This window comes from Hyla sarda, chromosome 10 (assembly GCF_029499605.1).
Source record: "Hyla sarda isolate aHylSar1 chromosome 10, aHylSar1.hap1, whole genome shotgun sequence".
NCBI classification, from domain to species: Eukaryota; Metazoa; Chordata; class Amphibia; order Anura; family Hylidae; genus Hyla; species Hyla sarda.
In genome coordinates, this window is record NC_079198.1 from 72,691,429 (window position 1) to 72,710,006 (window position 18,578).

An 18,578-nucleotide genomic window follows, 5' to 3' on the forward strand; every position below is an offset into this window, starting at 1 on the left:
AGAAGATGAGATCTTGCATATATATATATATATATATATATATATATATATATATATATCCTAAAATCAGCATAGTGGAAGTGTAGAGTACAGAGCAGTTTAAGCTTAGGCATTTTCCTCTGCTAAGATTTATTACAAAGTTTTATATATTTGCTTGTACAATTTATAGTTCAAATAACAGTGACCATATGTGGTGTCCCAGTACCGGAGTGCATCCTGTCATTTCAACATTGCTTCAAGGGCCTGCGATAGGCACTGTTGCTATGGTGATGTTTTAATATTTGTTATGATCTTTGCCTGTCAACTTATATTGTGTTGCACTGTACTTTTACGGAATTTACAGGATATCTGTTATGAGGTATGATGCAAAGTGCTCATGTGACTCTGATTGCCCAATGGGATGCCCCCTAGCTAGGCCATATATAGTGTAGAGAGGGAGGAATTATTCAGTTTAGTTCAGTCAGTTTTTAGTTTCAGTTTACATGAGTTCAGTGCAGTGTGGTGAAGAGACAGCAGGAGTGTGAGGTGATCTAAGGGAAGCCTAAAGTAAATCTTCCAGCAAGCGACTGCCCCATTCTCCTAGTGTTCCCTGCCCAGGAGGATTCAGAGATTCCTAATTGTGAGCATAATACCCAGTGAGTTGACAGGCCACACAGAGACAGTTCATACCTTGGCGGTGTAGCATTAATTGGACACTATCAGAACCCTAGTCAGCATGGGAGGCCTCAGCATTAAGTCTAAAGTCCCAAGCACAATACTACAAGTCACAGCAAGTCTACAAGCTCCCAAGGGTTACACTGCATCCCCTCTTCTCCAATCTGCGCTGTGAGGATTGTAACATCTACTCCTGCCTCGGTAAAGATAATTATCCTTAACCTGGCATCAGTGTATTTCTTATCCCACTCCTGGCGTAGGAGAAGCTGTCCTATCCTCGGACCAACCGTGTAGGTTAACAGAGCCCTGGCGTCACAAAGTGAAACATATAACCACCCCGAGCCACCATCTTGCACCACACACAGAAACACTAGTAACTTTCATTTCAGATGACTTTTCTGGGGAACAAAACATATAGAAAACTAAATTCATCATCTCTTTCCCATCTCACTTAATCTACCCACCAGAGCCATCTATCACAGTTAATGCCATATAGTCCCACAAGTCCACTGCCTCAGGGTAACCATTTTTTCTGCCCTGCAGTCTCTACCTCAAAAACACTTCTCAATCAACATAAATGCAAGTGCGTGCCCTCACCTAGGCTACTGCAACATCTTTCTCAGTGCCCCTGCCCCACCCTTCAAATTCCCACCAACTCTTCTGCCCAGTGAATAGACATCTTCCCTCATTCATCCTTTTCCTCTCCAGTTGGCCAGTCCTTTCACCGACAACCCAATGCTCGGCTAATTCAGTTTAAAATACTAACAGTAATGTACAGTAGTCTATCCATAACCTGTTTCCACATATGTTTCCAGCCTTATAGCCTGATACCTCCCTACATGCAATCTTCAATCCTCACAAGAATTTATTCTTTGCTCTCCTTTGGCTTACACTTTCCACAATTTTCTCCATGATTTCTCCTCTACATCCCCTATGCTTTAGAATGTGCTACCCAAATACATCAGCTTCTCACCAGCCTTCAAAACCAACTTGAAATCTTACCTCTTTAGAAAAGCCTACAATCTACAGCAGCCAGGCTGCCATTACAATACCCAGTGAACAAAATCTTCCCTTACCCACTGGCTCCTTCCCTTATAGATTGTAAGCCCTCTCAGCAGGTTTCTCTCTACCTTTGTATCAGTTTGTCATCATTTAGTTGACATTAATTACACTTGTTTTTTGTCTTATGTACAGCACTCCGAAATGAATGACACCTTAAAAATGTATGTTAATGATAACAATATAACCATGTTACAGAATAGGACTGTACAACAGCATAAATACCATAGAGATGGTTAATATGAAGCCCATAAAAAAGGGGACCCAAATTATAGGGGGGTCATCCTTTGTAATGGATAATGAGAGCCCACAGGTCCTTAGTGCCCTATACATTAGTGCATAAGGGAAAAAGAAAAGCAGATCAGGGGCCACATGTCGCTTTTGTTATAAATGAGAAGTGGGACAACCAACAAGCACCAGACTGTTCTTTTTTTGGGAGTAGCATAACGTGAAACAGCTTATAGAGGGGACCCTATCTTGCTTTTACACATTGCCCTCTATGTCTCTGTAGAGCAACCAGCCATATAATATAATATATGTGCATTTAAAAGCTGTACTGTCTCCGATCCATTCCTCTGTGTAAATTGTTTCCATTGCAGAGACAAGCAACATCAGATATAAAAAGTATAACAAGCCTAGCTTACAATTTTATGGAATCTTTTTTACGACTCCCTGTTTTATGCCCTTGTCACGTAGAACCTCTGTAAATGTTTTAAGTTTATTGCAACAACAAAATAGTATGCATAGATATAGTGTCTGCCGTAGGTCAGTGCTGTAGGTACACACCTATATGAAGCTTGGGGTTAGGTCCAACACCTAAACTACACAAATCAACAAAAGAAAAAAGCCAAAGGTAAATTTTTTATTTTTTTTTGCATTACAGTTTCAGCATCAATAAGAGATATTAATTAAATGTTATACTAGACTTATCAGGCCTGTCAATCCCTTTGTTCCTTATGGGACCCAAATAAACCTGAAATAAGTCACAGATCCTTTCATATGCAGAGTATGATCGGGGATTTAAACTTTATGTCAATAGATAAATGAGTAGGGGGGGGGCACATCTATCAAAGGTCACAATTTGCTTTCAGTGTAGGTTTGATGCTGCGTGCAGGCTTACACTGGCAGATGTCAACTGTATGCGTGCGTGTTTGCCTGGAGATGCCGGGTAAGTGTCCGGGATTCCTCATGGCAGAAGCGCGTCTGGTACTAGATACTGGTACCAATATACAGACATACTGTGTGGTAGTGATGAGCGGCAGGGGCCATATTTGAATTTGCGATATTTTGTGAATATATGGACAAATGTTTGTCCTATGTTCGCGAAATTCGCATATTTGCTATGTTCGTTCTCTTTTTTTAATGCGAAAATCGTAATGAAATTCATATAGTGCACATGCGCAATTATATCTTTCAATTAACACTATACCCTACACTAGAACCTATCTGCTAAACTAACCTACCCCATCTAACACTAACTATAATTTTTTTTTACACGGTACACATCATTGTTGTGATGTGTACTGTGAAGAAAAAAAAACAAATATTCGTTATTACGAATATATATATATATATATATATATATATATATATATACATATATATATATATATAGCGCTTTTTTCTAAGTATTCACGTAATCACGAAGCAGGGCCGGACTGGGGCTAAAAACCAGCCCTGGAAAAATTGTCATACCCGCCCCACAGCATTGCGTCACTGTAGCAGTCACTGGCTGCAGGGAAGGGACAGGGAAGCCTGGCACTTGATTTGCCATGCCTCTATAAGAGAACTATGCTGTGGCTGCACCCTGAAGTCAAAGATACAAGATAGTAATGTGGTATTAAAGGGGTACTCCGGCGCTTAGACATCTTATCGCCTATCCAAAGGATAGGGGATAAGATGCCTGATCGCGGGGGTCCCGCCGCTGTGGACCCCCGTGATCTTGCACGCAGCACCCCAGTTAAAATCAGTCCCCGGAGCATGTTCGCTCCGGGTCTGATTACCGGCGACCACGGAGCCGGCGACGTCATGCCTCCGCCCCCGTGTGACGTCACGCTCCGCCCCTCAATGCAAGCCTATGGGAGGGGGCGTGACAGCTGTCACGCCCCCTCCCATAGGCTTGCATTGAGGGGGCGGAGAATGACGTCACATGGGGTGGAGCCTTGACGTCACAACACTCCGGCCCCGTGATCGACAGTAATCAGACCCGTAGCGAACACGCTCCGGGGACTGATTTTAACGGGGTGCGGTGTGCAAGATCACGGGGATCCCCAGCGACGGGACCTCCGTGATCAGTCATGTCTAAGCGCCGGAGTACCCCTTTAACTCTATGTAAAATCCACTTGGGAAAAACAGTAAAAAAAATAAAAATAAATAAAAGCAACCCTCTCTTTTTTGCACTTGAGCTACCGCCAGAATCACGGAACTCAGTTCCCAGTGTCCAGCACTACTAGGTCAGGTTATGTGATCTCACACAGCTGTTCATTCAATTACGGGCCGAAGCAATGTCCAGCCTCAAGCGCTGATTGGATGGCTGGCCATGTGACGTCACCTAACCGAATGTGCCAGATACCATAAACAGAATTCTGTCATTTCAGTGGCAGTGTGAAAGCAAGGAATTTTAGAAAGGGTTTTTGTTTTTTTACTGTTCCCCCTCCCGTAGTAGATATCACATAGGGTTAAAATACCGTGGGCAGCATAACACTGCTGCAGGCATTGCGATTCCGGGACACAAATTACACAGAGACATGGTTTGAAAATGCTACAAGAATACAGGTAAATAGTCACAGGGGCAGGTCCTGGCGGCTGCTCCCTGCCCAGCCGGCTTGATTGACACGTCTCTCGTCTCTAGCAGTGTATAGGGAGACACTGGAAGATACAGTGCTCAGCACTACAAAGTCCAACACTACATCTTTTCCCGACTTTGCAGCTTCCTGCATACAGATGAGGTACTCAATCCCAATAGTTTATAGTAGTGAGCATAACAGTCTCACAGTAGAAAATTATTGGAAGCTCTCACCAATCAACTGGGAATCATTTCCTTTGCACAAGCTTTGATAAATCTCCCCCAGGTCTCCAAACTGTGGACTGTTAGCTGTTCCAACAACGCTCTGTGCATGCTGGGAGTTGACGTTTTACTGGGAGTTTTAGTTTAGCAACAGCGTGAGATCCCCAGTTTGGAGACCACTGATACAGGGAAAGATGCGTCACCTACCCTAAGGACTAATTACTGGGTCCGGTGGCATTTAGAAACTAAGATTACTTTGAATGACCGAGTGTCTTAGTGTAATTCACAGTGTCCTGGGATCGTGATGCCTGCACCAGTTTTATGCTGCCTGCTGTTTGGGCAACATAAAACTGATAACAGGTTCCCCTTAACTGTAGTTAAATATAAAAAATATAGTTATTTAAAAATAATGAATAAACAACTTAAATTGCAAAAAAAAAAAAAAAAAGAGCGAACCAAAGTGCCCCTCCCTTACAAAGTAGTAAGGTCTCCTCTTCCCATAACCTACCCCCTACCCCACATTACAGGTCCCCCCCTCATCACAGGTCCCTCCGTCTCCAGCCCCCAACATCACAGGTCCCCCCCGTCTCCAGCCCCCTACATCAAAGGCATCCCCTCTTCAGCCCCCAACATCACAGGTATCCCCTTTCCAGCTCCCCATATCACAGGTCCCACATAACTGGTCTCCCCTCTCCACCAGCACCCACCAACATTACAGCCCCCCCCCTGCAGCCCCCCACATCACAGGTCCCCCCATTGCAGCCCTTCACATCACAGTTCCCCCCTTTGCAGCCCCCCACAGCACAGGTCCCCCCTTTACAGACCCCCAACATCACAGTCCCCCCCCCCACAACCCTTCACATCACAGGTTCCCCTTTTGCAGCCCCTCACATTGCAGGTCCCCCTTTGCAGCCCCCCACACCACAGGTCCCCCCTTTGCAGCCCCCCACACCACAGGTCCCCCCTTTGCAGCCCCCCACATCACAGGTCCCCCTTTGCAGCCCTCCAACATCACAGTTCCCCCCTTTACAGCCCCTATCATCACAGGTCCCCCCCCCCTTTACAGCCCCTCACATCACAGGTCCCCCCTTTGCAGCCCCCCACATCATAGGTCCTCCCCTTTACAGCCCCTATCATCACAGGTCCCCCCCCCTTTACAGCCCCTATCACAGTCCCTTTGCAGCCCTCCAATATCACAGTTTGTCCCTTTGCAGCCCCTATCACAGCCCCCCCCCCCTTTGCGGCCCCTCACATCACAGGTCCCCCCTTTACCGCCCCTATCATCACAGGTGCCCCCTTTACAGTCCCTATCACAGGTCCCCCCCTTTTTAGCCCCTCACATCACAGGTCCCCCCCTTTACAGCCCCTATCATCACAGGTCCCCCCTTTGCAGCTCCCCACATCACAGGTCCCCCCCTTTGCAGCCCCCCACATAACAGGTCTCCCCTTTACAGCCCCTTTCATCACAGGTCCCCCCTTTACAGCCCCCCACATCACAGGTCCCCCCTTTGTAGCCCCCCACATCACAGGTCCCCCCTTTGCAGCCCCCCAACATCACAGTTCCCCCCCTTTACAGCCCCTATCATCACAGGTCCCCCACCCCCATTTGCAGCCCCCCCCCACATCACAGATCCCCTTCTGCAGCGCCCCCCCCCCCCACATCAAAGGTCCCCCTCTTACCAGACCCCCACACACACACCACAGAACAGGACTCCCACCCTTTCCCTTACATAGTAATAACATTAGTTTCCCTTTTCTCTCACCAGTATAGTAGATCTTCCCCCGAGTAGCTACAGTCACTGTGCCTACAGGAGGAGGGGCCAGGAGCAGTGAGGAGGCAGAGAGTAGAGGTGAGTGTAGTGTCTGTACAGCTCCCATTACAGACTCTGTAGCCTTAGACCTCCGGACCTCCGCTGACTGTATCAGCTGTCTATCAGACCTGTGTGTGATGCTGCAGCTGCTGAGCAAACAGGTCCTGAAACTGCTGACAGACTGACACAGGGACTTGTCGGGACTCAGGCAGCCTGCGCTCCAGCCACTGCCGGCCCACAGGGCAGCGGCCTACCGGGAATATTCCCGCTATCCCGATAAGCCAGTCCGGCCCTGTCACGAAGTGCCGATATTTGCTGTAAAAATTAGCATTTCGAATATTCGTGCTCAACACCACTCTGTAGCTGTCTTTTTAGTTGATATTAAAGTATATCCTTTGTTAGTGATTGGTGGATTGGCACTACTATTTCAACATCTAGTTGTGTAAGCAATACAGTAGTTGAAGACAACAAATAAACCTAAATAAGTTAACTTAACGTTTTTCTTTCACAGCCTGACAAGGTGGCCTTTGGTGATTATACAGTATATTTAAGCTTGATTCTCAAGTGGCTGGAGGAGGACCAGCATGACACCACAAAGCCATTTTGAAGGACCTGGGGTAAGGATGGTTACACTGCCTGGACTACCCTGTCAGAGAATCACAATTGTATAGTGATAAAGTCCCTGGAAAGGTTTTGGGTAACAAGTATTCAGGAAAAAAATTACAGATTCCACTGGATGGCCTATTATTTTCACACAGAATGATATAATCCAGTAGCCTACAGGTGATTCCAGAACAGAATTATAGAGGCCAAACCAATCTAAGGATAAAATATACAAAAAATGTGGGAGCTCAACGTAAAAAAGAAGGAAAACCTATACCGAGGATACTGCGTTGCACATACCCATGTGCCAAAAAAAGAGTACTAATAGTATAAAAAGGAGGCAGTCCTGCTAGGCTAGGTAAGAGTAAAATATATATGGTCAAAAATTAGAAAGGAGAGAAAGAGAAAGAGAAAACGTGTCTAAAATAGCATAAAATAATTACATTTATTTAGAAAATGATGTGAGGTCTGCGGCAGGGCCCTTGTCGCAGACTGGTCACTAGATAAAATGTTTACAATGGTATAAAATACTAAAAATATAAAATATAAACAGTGATATTGCACTTCAACAATTGGACAATGAGACAATGAAAGTGGGGCAATGGGACAGTGCAAACAGTATCTGTTTAGTTATACTGTAAAGTCATATTATAGGAGCCGGGATTAATCTAGATGAAAGTGCATGGTAAAAAGTTAATAATCCAATAGGGTAATTTTCAGTAGCTCTGGAGCTTCCCACATTGGGGCCCACTATAAACGTTTTTAGGTGCAGAGATACAGGCAATGCCCCTCTACCCCGACGGCACGGGGACTGAATGCAAGAGGGCAATCGGTATACAAATTAGGCACTTTGTGCCTCTTACCGGCTACAGTGTGCACGGTCAGATGTGTGCGGCTGTGCTTGCAATCCGGATGCACGTCCCTCTGTCCCGGCAGCACGGGAGAAATGTAGGAGGGGTGATAGGATCCGGTGCTGGGGTCGGAGATGATGGCTGGGAAGCAGCGTGTGGCAGCGCTGGAGGTATCGGCACGGGAAGCATGTGAGAGGGTAGGTGAGGACCGGCAATGTGGTAACGATTGTCTCACATAATGTGCAGGGTTGTCTTAACACCAGACACGTTTCGAGGAGCTGCGTCCCCTTTTTTAATGGTGGAGGTTCAGAAAGACTGTGACAGTCTTCCTGAACCTCCACCATTGAAAAAGGGGACGCAGCTCCCTGAAACGCATCTGTGGTTAAGACAACCCTGCACATCATCAGAGACAATCGTTACCGCATTGCCTTCAGTCCCCGTGCCGTCGGGGTAGAGGGGGCATCGCCTGTATTTCTGTACCTAAAAGCGTTTATAGTGGGCCCCAATCTGGGAGGCTCCAGAGCTACTGAAAATTACCCTATTGGATTTTTAACTTTTTTGCTATGTACTTTCATCTGGATTAATCCCGGCTCCTATAATATGACTTTACAGTATAACTAAACAGATACTGTTTGCACTGTCCCATTGCCCCACTTTCATTGTCTCATTGTCCAATTGTTAAAGTGCAATACCACTGTTTATATTTTATATTTTTAGTATTTTATACCATTGTAACCATTTTATCTAGTGACCAGTCTGCGACAAGGACCCTGCCGCAGACCTCTCATCATTTTCTAAATAAATGTCATTATTTTATGCTATTTTAGACACGTTTTCTCTTTCTCTTCTTTCTAATTTTTGACCATATATCTTTTACTCTTACCTAGCCTAGCAGGACTGCCTCCGCTTTTTATACTTTTAGCAATCTAAGGATAAGACAAGATTAGGAAAAATAGGGAAAAGTGGGAAAACTCTTTCTCCTGTTTGACTTCAAATCCTGACAAATACCTACCAGAGGTTGTTTGTCCAGATACAGAGCTTTGAAAATGATTTTTTTTTTCTGCAGAAGTAGATGGAATTTTTTTTTTATTCAATACATATTTAAAGGGCATTTTGCTATTTTGTATTATATGTAGGTCTTTTCTGTTTAATTTTGTTCACATGATAGTTATCTTATTTAGATATGTACATGGGATATATTTTCATCTCCTAAGACTATATATATACAGTGGTCCCTCAACATACAATGGTAATCCATTCAAAATGGACCATCGTTTGTTGAAACCATCGTATGTTGAGGGATCCGTGCAATGTAAAGTATAGGACAGTGGTCTACAACCTGCGGACCTCCAGATGTTGCAAAACTACAACACCCAGCATGTTGGCTGTCCGGGCATGCTGGGAGTTGTAGTTTTGCAACATCTTGAGGTCCTCAGGTTGAAGACCACTAGTATTGGAGGTTATACTCACGTTTCCCCGCCGCTCCGCACCGTCACCACTCGTCACCGCTGCCCTGGATGTCGCCTTCCATCGCTGTCGCCACGTCCCCGAGGTGTCCCCGATGCTCCAGCAAGGCCACTGCTTCCCCGTTATCCTCGCTCTCACGTCGCCACCATCACGTCGCTACGCATGGTGCTCCTATTGGATGACGGGACGGCGTGCGCAGCGACGTGATGATGACAATGTAGAGCGCCGATGATGCAGGGTAGCCCAAAGAGGAAGTGTCGGAGCCCCGAGGACAGGTAAGTGATCGTCAGCAGACCACATGGGGCACCGTAAACGGCTATACGGTGGCAGCTGAAGCAGTCTGCACTGCCGGATAGCCGTTTATGCGATGGCCCCGACATACAAAAGCATCGTATGTTGATGCTGCCTTCAACATGCGATGGCCTCTGAGAGACCATCGTATGTTGAAATGATCGTATGTTGGGGCCATCGTAGGTCGGGAGGTCACTGTACCAGGGCTGGAGGTCAATAACTCATCATACATTATGACATCAGAAGATGCTATAGCCTTTTTCACACAGAGGGTTTGTTTTTTATACTGCGAATTCCACCTTACAATATTTTTGGAGCATTTGCATAAAAGAAAAAAAGAAAGAATTAACATATTCCTTCTGTGACACACAAAAATCTTGTGGTTTTCAGCCGAGATAGCCAAGTTAGCCCCATTGAATGAGGTCAACCTGCATTCAAAACTATAGCTGAATCTGCAGCATACAAGCTACACATCCGTGCCAGAAATTTGAGGACATGCCTGGGATTTCTGGCACAGACATCCATCACCTTAAAGGGGTACTCCGGTGAAAAACTTTATTTTTATTTTTTTTAAATCAACTGGTGCCAGAAAGTTAAACAGATTTGTAAATTACTTCTATTAAACAATCTTAATCCTTCCTGTACTTATTAGCTGCTGAATACTACAGTGGAAATTATTTTCCGTTTGAAACACAGAGCTCTCTGCTGACATCATGAGCACAGTGCTCTCTGCTGACATCTCTGTCCATTTTTAGGAACTGTCCAGGGTAAAAGGAAATCCCCATAGCAAACATATGCTGTTCTGGACAGTTCATAAAATGGACAGAGATGTCAGCAGAGAGCACTGTGCTCGTGATGTCAGCAGACAGCTCTGTGTTTCAAAAAGAAAAGAATTTCCGCTGTAGTATTCAGCAGCTAATAAGTACAGGAAGGATTAAGATTTTTTAATCGAAATAATTTACAAATCTGTTTAACTTTCTGGCACCAGTTGATTAAAAAAAAAGTTTTTCACCGGAGTACCTCTTTAAGGTTTTAGTTACACTAATATTGTACTATATAATCCAAAAATGAAGGTAAAGAAAGACGCAGATCACTCACCACAAATCCAATGCTGTGCACTTGACAGTGGCTATAACATGGACAGATGGAATGACAGGCATTGGATTTGTGGTGAGTGATCCGTGTCTTTCTTTACCTTCGTTTTTGGATACCTTCGTTTTGGTCTGTGAGTAGTACCCCGCTGGGCTGATCATTAATTGGGGGGGAGCAGAACAGTGCTGGTAAGTCACATGATTGGGGGGGGGGGGGGAGCCGAACACCGTGCATGGGTCACATGATCGGGGCGGGGTGAAAATACCATTATATATCGTGGAACCACCATAAGTTAAAAAAAATACTGTGATACACATGTTTGGTCATACCGCCCAGCCCTACAAACCAATTTATGTACTAAGAAAGATACTATTGACTCAAGACCCCTTTTTTCTCAGGTAAGAAAAATATCTAAACTTGTTAGACTGAAAAGCTGTTGTAACAAACCAGCTACTGTACACACTAAAGATGAAAAGAGATTTCTAATGTCCAAAAATGCCAAAGTCCCAACTTCTACTTCTTTCTGAAAATACATAAATCTCTCACCAAACCGCCTGGATAACCAATCATTTCTTGTACTAGCTTGGCCACCAGAAACTTGGCACATTTCATAGACCTATACCTACAAGATTATGGGGGAGATGTATCAAAACCTGTGTAGAGGAAGAGTGGTGCAGTTGCCCATAACAACCAATCAGATCGCTTCTTTCATTCATACAAGGGCCTCTGAAAAATTAAAGAAGCTATCTGATTGGTTGCTTTGGGCAACTGCACCACTCTTCCTCTGCACAGGTTTTGATAAATCTCCCCCTATGTTTTGAAGCTTTCTAGCTTTCGGATTCAGCTCAAATGATCAAATATCTCAGTAATGTCACATGAAAATTAATTTGGCTCAAAGTCACCTGTGTCACAGCCCTGTACCCAAATATCCAACACCGTATAGGTCTCAGATGCCTTGAAGGGTCACTTGCACAAGACCCAAAGATCTCTCCCATGTCAAGGGAACTCCTAAAAAAGGGTGAAAAATAAATCTGAAGAAAAGTCAGATCCTGACTCGAAACATTTTTTTTAAATTAATGCTTGGCATTTATAATATTTTGTGCTCTTGGAGTTATATTTGAGAGAAGCTTGGAAGCAATAATTTTTGGTGTCACCATCCGGTGACTGATGTTTTTTCTTCTGTTTGTTATTCTGCCAAAACAGAATGAAATCAGAAAAGAAAAAAAAGAAGATGGAGTGGATACTAACATGGGTAATATGAAGTGTACCTGTTAATTTAAAACTTTTAATAAAAATATGGTGTGATTTTGTTACATTAAACTTCTAGCAGGGTAAATATAGTTCTATTACTGCTGTTACTGAGTCCTTTGTACATTCCAACCCCCCCCCCCCCAGCACAGAACAGGGTGCATTGTGCTAGGGGGAGATTTACAAAGAACGCTATGATAAATGTGATGTGGAGAGAGAAGAGGTTACCGATGCTGTGGGTTTGCAAGGTGCTATGTGAGCAGACATGAAAGAAACAGAAGCAGCACACCATGGATGGGGTTATACTAAGCACTGAGCTGCTGTTGAGAAGCTATATGAAAGGAAGAGAGGGAGATTACACAGCACAATGTGGGCATACAGCAAGGGACACAACATGAGGGACAGTTGGCCAGAACTTTGTGGGTGGTGAGCGACAAGAGGAAAGCCTTGATTCTCCTTTGAGGAACAGGGTGGATCATCTTCATCAGGTAAACTGAACTTCCTGGGCCCCCTAGGCATGAAAGCATGTTTGCAAAAAATGGTGCATAGGACAAAAGACTTCCAGTTCTGGCACTTCCTCTCAGTTAAAGTGGTTTATTATTTGAACATTCCCATATAGTTACAAGTCAGTAGTAGCAATCATCAACATGTTTTGAGTTTGGACAGAACTCTTTCTAAAGACGTACAATATAAGGAAATGTTTTAATAATAAACCAATTAAACTGTGGAGAACCACGCCAGAACTTAAAGTCTTTTGTCCTGTGCACCACTGCTGATTGCTGAGATCCAGAGGAGATCTGGTGGTACTATAGACGTTGTGCTCTTAACATAGCCAACTTTGGTGAGCAAAACTGCCTTCTACTACTTCTATGTTTGAATTTCACAGAATAATGCACTAGGATCGCACTCCGGTCTTTCACTTTTTTACTCTCTTTGTTTGCAAAAAAATGGTCTGGATTCCTCAGAAGAAGCCAATTTTAGGTGAATGCTGTTTAAATCTTTTTATATACCTTGTATAAATGCGGTATGAGTATGATAAAAGCTTTATTGTACAAGGTTTGTTCCGCTTTTCCTATTTTGAGAGTAGAAAGTTTTTGGAGTCTTGTGAAACAAGTTTTGGGTATCCGTGTGAATTTATTGTCTATCTTTGGAACTGTAATCAAATTAAACTTTCCTTGTTCCTGTTTATGCTTTATAACAGTTGAGTACAAAAGATTGTCTATGTATTTTTAATTGCAAAGAAATCAGACACTTTATCTGTTTGCTGTACCTGGTATTTTTTTTATTTAGTTTGTAGGCGTCACACTGCTTTTTCATAGATTGCATAACAACCCTTTATTTCTTATCATTAAGACAATTGTTAACTCATTTTCACATTTTTCCTCTAACCCCACCCTTTTTTATGTGCCAATTTTAAATGTGGCATGGAATCAAAAATTCAGGAATCAGGATCACTTATTGACCCCTTTTTTAACATTGGCACCACATTTAGTATTCATCGATCTTGTGGAAAAGACTCTTGTCATGATAGAATCCTTATACAGTATCTCCCATACTGTAAGTGAGTCCACTCCTCACATTTTTGTAAATAATATTTTATTCTATCTTTTCATGTGACAACACTGAAGAAATTACACAATGCTGCAATGTAAAGTAGGCAAAAGTTCAGTACAAAAACATACTCCAATTGCGCAAGAATCCCTTAAGTGCTAAAAATGCACCAGTCAGCCAAATGTACTAAAGAGTTGAATTTATTCGTCCATAACAAGCGCTTTTGGAATCCAAATGACTCCTTCATCAGGTTCAAGGACTATGACAAACAATATTATGACCACAGTATATACACACACACATACATAAAAAGCAATAATATAATTAAATAATTGGTATACACCTTCATTACGGCATTCACGTGTCTCCACCGCTCACCGGAAGTGTGCTGCGGAGGGGGAGGAGTGACGGAAGTTGTAACTCTGCTCATCAACCTTATACCTCATAAATGTCTCAATAACATCTTATAGTATTCATACAACACGATAAACTCAATATCTCATAATACTTGCATGATTAGATTAGGAATATGATTAAAAGCAACTTATAATTAATTTCCTCTCACCGGAATTTATGTCAGTCTCGCTCTCGGCAACGTCACTGGATCCCAGAAGCGGCACCACTCGTGGCCGAGAGCGTCTATATGACTGACAGCCATGGGCGGATGTGACGTCGCCTGTAGCTCCCGACGGCGTCTAAGCAACCGCACAAAGCGGAAATGATGAAAAGGTGATGTCTCTGGTAACCATCTGACGGCATCTTAGCAACCGCATAAAGCGGATGCCATCAGACGGCATCATAGCAACCGCACAGAATGGAAGCGGCGCTATAAACAGAAATTCATAATCATTAATCCATATAAAATAATCATTCCATATAAAAAACACACATACAATAAAATAAAATAAAACCTGAGGAAACGTTCGACTAAAGGATAGATAAATGTATAGTGTAATATATGATATAATAAAAGGAGTCATATATAATATATGACATGTACTAATTATAGATATACATATCCACATGTAAGTACACAAACAAATCCAGACATATACACACACATACACATATGCACACACCTACACACATACACACACACCTACACACATACACACACACACACATATATACACACATGCACACACACCAGCATACATGCACATAAGTCTATACATGTGTGTGCACACGTGCACACATAATTATACCCCCATAATTATCATAAAACTACAATAAATAGCAATAAAAATTAGAAATTGGATTCTATTAACTCATTTAATCCCAATGGCATAAGTGAATTTAACTTAAAAATCCAATAATTTTCACGTTTCCTCAGTTGTTCATATCTATTAGTGACCTCAGTGGAAATCATTTCCAAGGGGGTGACTCTAAAATCCTTAAAACTACTGTTATGACAAAGTGTAGCATGTCGTGAGACACTATGGAGGTAATAACTAGTGTTGCTCGCGAATATTCGCAATGCGAATTTTATTCTCAAATATCGCATATTCGCTAATATTTGCGAATATAGCACTATATATTCGTAATTACGAAAATTGTATTTTTTTTTCACAGTACACATCACAGTGATCATCCCTCTCTGCTTCCAGCTTGTGTGGTGTAAAGAAGGCTCTAATACTACTGTGTGAGACTGGCTTACGAATTTTCGCATATGGGAAAATTTGCATATGCAAATGTTCGCATATGCGAATGTTCGCGTATGCAAATTTTCGCATATGCTAATTTCTGCACATGCAAATTTTCGTTTATGCTAATTTTCGCACATGCTAATTTTCGCATATGCGAAAATATAACGCGAATATTACGAATGTGCGAATTTACCGAATATATGACGAATATTCGTCCATATATTCAGGAAATATCGCAAATTCGAATATGGCCTATGCTGCTCAACACTAGTAATAACCTCGTTGTACATTTGAGCGATGTTGATTGACTCTTACCCTTAGATTCTGCGTGGTTCGTCCTACACATTGTAGAGAGCAACTACACTCCAATAAATAAACAACAAAAGATGAACCACAGTTTAAAAATTTATTAATTTTAAAAACCTTGCCTGTGCTCAAGTTAGAGAAGGTTTTCTTATTATGATGAATGTTTAGGCAGCACTTACATTTAGTAGATCCACAAGATCCACATCTGAGGGAGCCTACTGGAAATTTACCAACAACCTCAGATCTATTTTTTAGGGGATTTTTTAAGTTGCTAGGTGCCACAATACTTTTAATAGTTTTGGCTCTCCTGTAGATAATCCTAGGTTTGAGTGGTAAAACATCTTTAAGAAAAGGGTCATTACGAAGTATATTCCAATGTTTGGCAAGTACATTTTGGATGGATTTGTGTGCCGTGTTATATGTGTTAATAAAACAACAGCTAAAATCGTTAGTGATTGCTTTAGTTGCGTTTGCTGGGTTTTCTATCTTTTCTATATTTTTCGGGGCCACACATTCTAATTGGGACAGGTTTCTTACTTTTTCTTGTGCATCTTGAACTATTTCACAAGGATACCCTTTTTCCCTCAAACGTTCTCTCATAATTTTACTCTGTTTATCAAAATCCTTGACTAAGGTACAGTTACGTCTCAATCGGCGGAACTGTCCACAAGGGACATTTGTTTTCCACTTCTTGTGGTGTGCACTTTTGAAATTCAATAAACTATTAGTGTCTACTGTCTTAAAATGGGTTTTAGTAACTATCTTATTTCCTTTAGAGAATAGGACAAGATCTAAATATTCCATATATTCTTTTTTAATACTATGTGTAAAGGTTAGGCCCCAATCGTTACAGTTAAGGAATTCTAAATATTTTTCGAGAGCTGTAATAGTTCCGTCCCATACAAAAATTAAGTCGTCAATATAGCGTCTAAAGAATTTAATATGTGTGGTCCAAGGATGGTCATACAAGATAAATTGGGTTTCAAAGTCGCCCATATATATATTTGCAAAGGAGAGGCCAAAATCTGTGCCCATGGCAGTCCCCCTCCTTTGCAAATACAACCTCGAGTTGAACCGGAAAACATTATGTGTAAGAATAAATTCTATTGACTTCAAACTAAATTCTTTTTGAGGGGCAGGCATTTCCAAGTCTGAATTCAAGACTTTGTTCACAGACATAATACCCTTCTGATGGGGAATGTTGCTATTGGGTGTCCATGGATGTAGCTGCGCTTTACAGCAACATTCCCCATCAGAAGGGTATTATGTCTGTGAACAAAGTCTTGAATTCAGACTTGGAAATGTCTCCCCCTCAAAAAGAATTTATTTGGAAGTCAATAGAATTTATTCTTACACATAATGTTTTCCGGTTCAACTCGAGGTTGTATTTGCAAAGGAGGGGGACTGCCATGGGCACAGATTTTGGCCTCTCCTTTGCAAATATATATATGGGCGACTTTGAAACCCAATTTATCTTGTCTGACCATCCTTGGACCACACATATTAAATTCTTTAGACGCTACATTGACGACTTAATTTTTGTGTGGGACAGAACTATTACAGCTCTCGAAAAATATTTAGAATTCCTTAACTGTAACGATTGGGGCCTAACCTTTACACATAGTATTAAAAAAGAATATATGGAATATTTAGATCTTGTCCTATTCTCTAAAGGAAATAAGATAGTTACTAAAACCCATTTTAAGACAGTAGACACTAATAGTTTATTGAATTTCAAAAGTGCACACCACAAGAAGTGGAAAAGAAATGTCCCTTATGGACAGTTCCGCCGATTGAGGCGTAACTGTACCTCAGTCAAGGATTTTGATAAACAGAGTAAAATTATGAGAGAACGTTTGAGGGAAAAAGGGTATCCTTGTGAAATAGTTCAAGATGCACAAGAAAAAGTAAGAAACCTGTCCCAATTAGAATGTGTGGCCCCAAAAAATATAGAAAAGATAGAAAACCCAGCAAACGCGACTAAAGCAATCACTAACGATTTTAGTTGTTGTTTTATTACCACATATAACACGGCACACACATTCATCCAAAATGTACTTGCCAAACATTGGAATATACTTCGTAATGACCCTTTTCTTAAAGATGTTTTACCACTCAAACCTAGGATTATCTACAGGAGAGCCAAAACTATTAAAAGTATTGTGGCACCTAGCAACTTAAAAAATCCCCTAAAAAATAGATCTGAGGTTGTTGGTAAATTTCCAGTAGGCTCCTACAGATGTTGATCTACTAAATGTAAGTGCTGCCTAAACATTCATCATAATAAGAAAACCTTCTCCAACTTGAGCACAGGCAAGGTTTTTAAAATTAATCAATTTTTAAACTGTGGTTCATCTTTTGTTGTTTATTTATTAGAGTGTAGTTGCTCTCTACAATATGTAGGAAGAACCATGCAGAATCTAAGGGTAAGAGTCAATCAACATCGCTTAAATGTGCAACGAGGTTGTTACCTCCATAGTGTCTAACGACATGCTACACTTTGTCATAACCGTAGTTTTAAGGATTTTAGAGTCACCCCCTTGGAAATGATTTCCACTGAGGTCACTAATAGATATGAACAACTGAGGAAACGTGAAAATTATTGGATTTTTAAGTTAAATTCACTTATGCCATTGGGATTAAATGAGTTAATAGAATCCAATTTCTAATTTTTATTGCTATTTATTGTAGTTTTATGATAATTATGGGGGTATAATTATGTGTGCACACACATGTATAGACTTATGTGCATGTATGCTGGTGTGTGTGCATGTGTGTATATATGTGTGTGTGTGTGTGTGTGTGTATGTGTGTAGGTGTGTGTATATGTGTATGTGTGTGTATATGTGTGGATTTGTTTGTGTACATACATGTGCATATGTATATCTATAATTAGTACATGTCATCATATATTATATATGACTCCCTTTATTATATGATATATTACACTATACATTTATCTATCCTTTAGTCGAACGTTTCCTCAGGTTTT

General features: G+C 41.7%; 1 long non-coding RNA gene across 1 annotated transcript; it reads left to right on the plus strand.

Moving 5' to 3' along the window:
* Nucleotides 1–6,574: 6,574 nt before the first annotated feature.
* On the plus strand, nucleotides 6,575–12,087 carry LOC130293738 (uncharacterized). The gene is made up of 3 exons (XR_008848278.1): nucleotides 6,575–6,692; nucleotides 7,043–7,148; nucleotides 12,039–12,087. It is a non-coding gene; the product is annotated as an uncharacterized LOC130293738 (long non-coding RNA).
* Nucleotides 12,088–18,578: the final 6,491 nt, after the last annotated feature.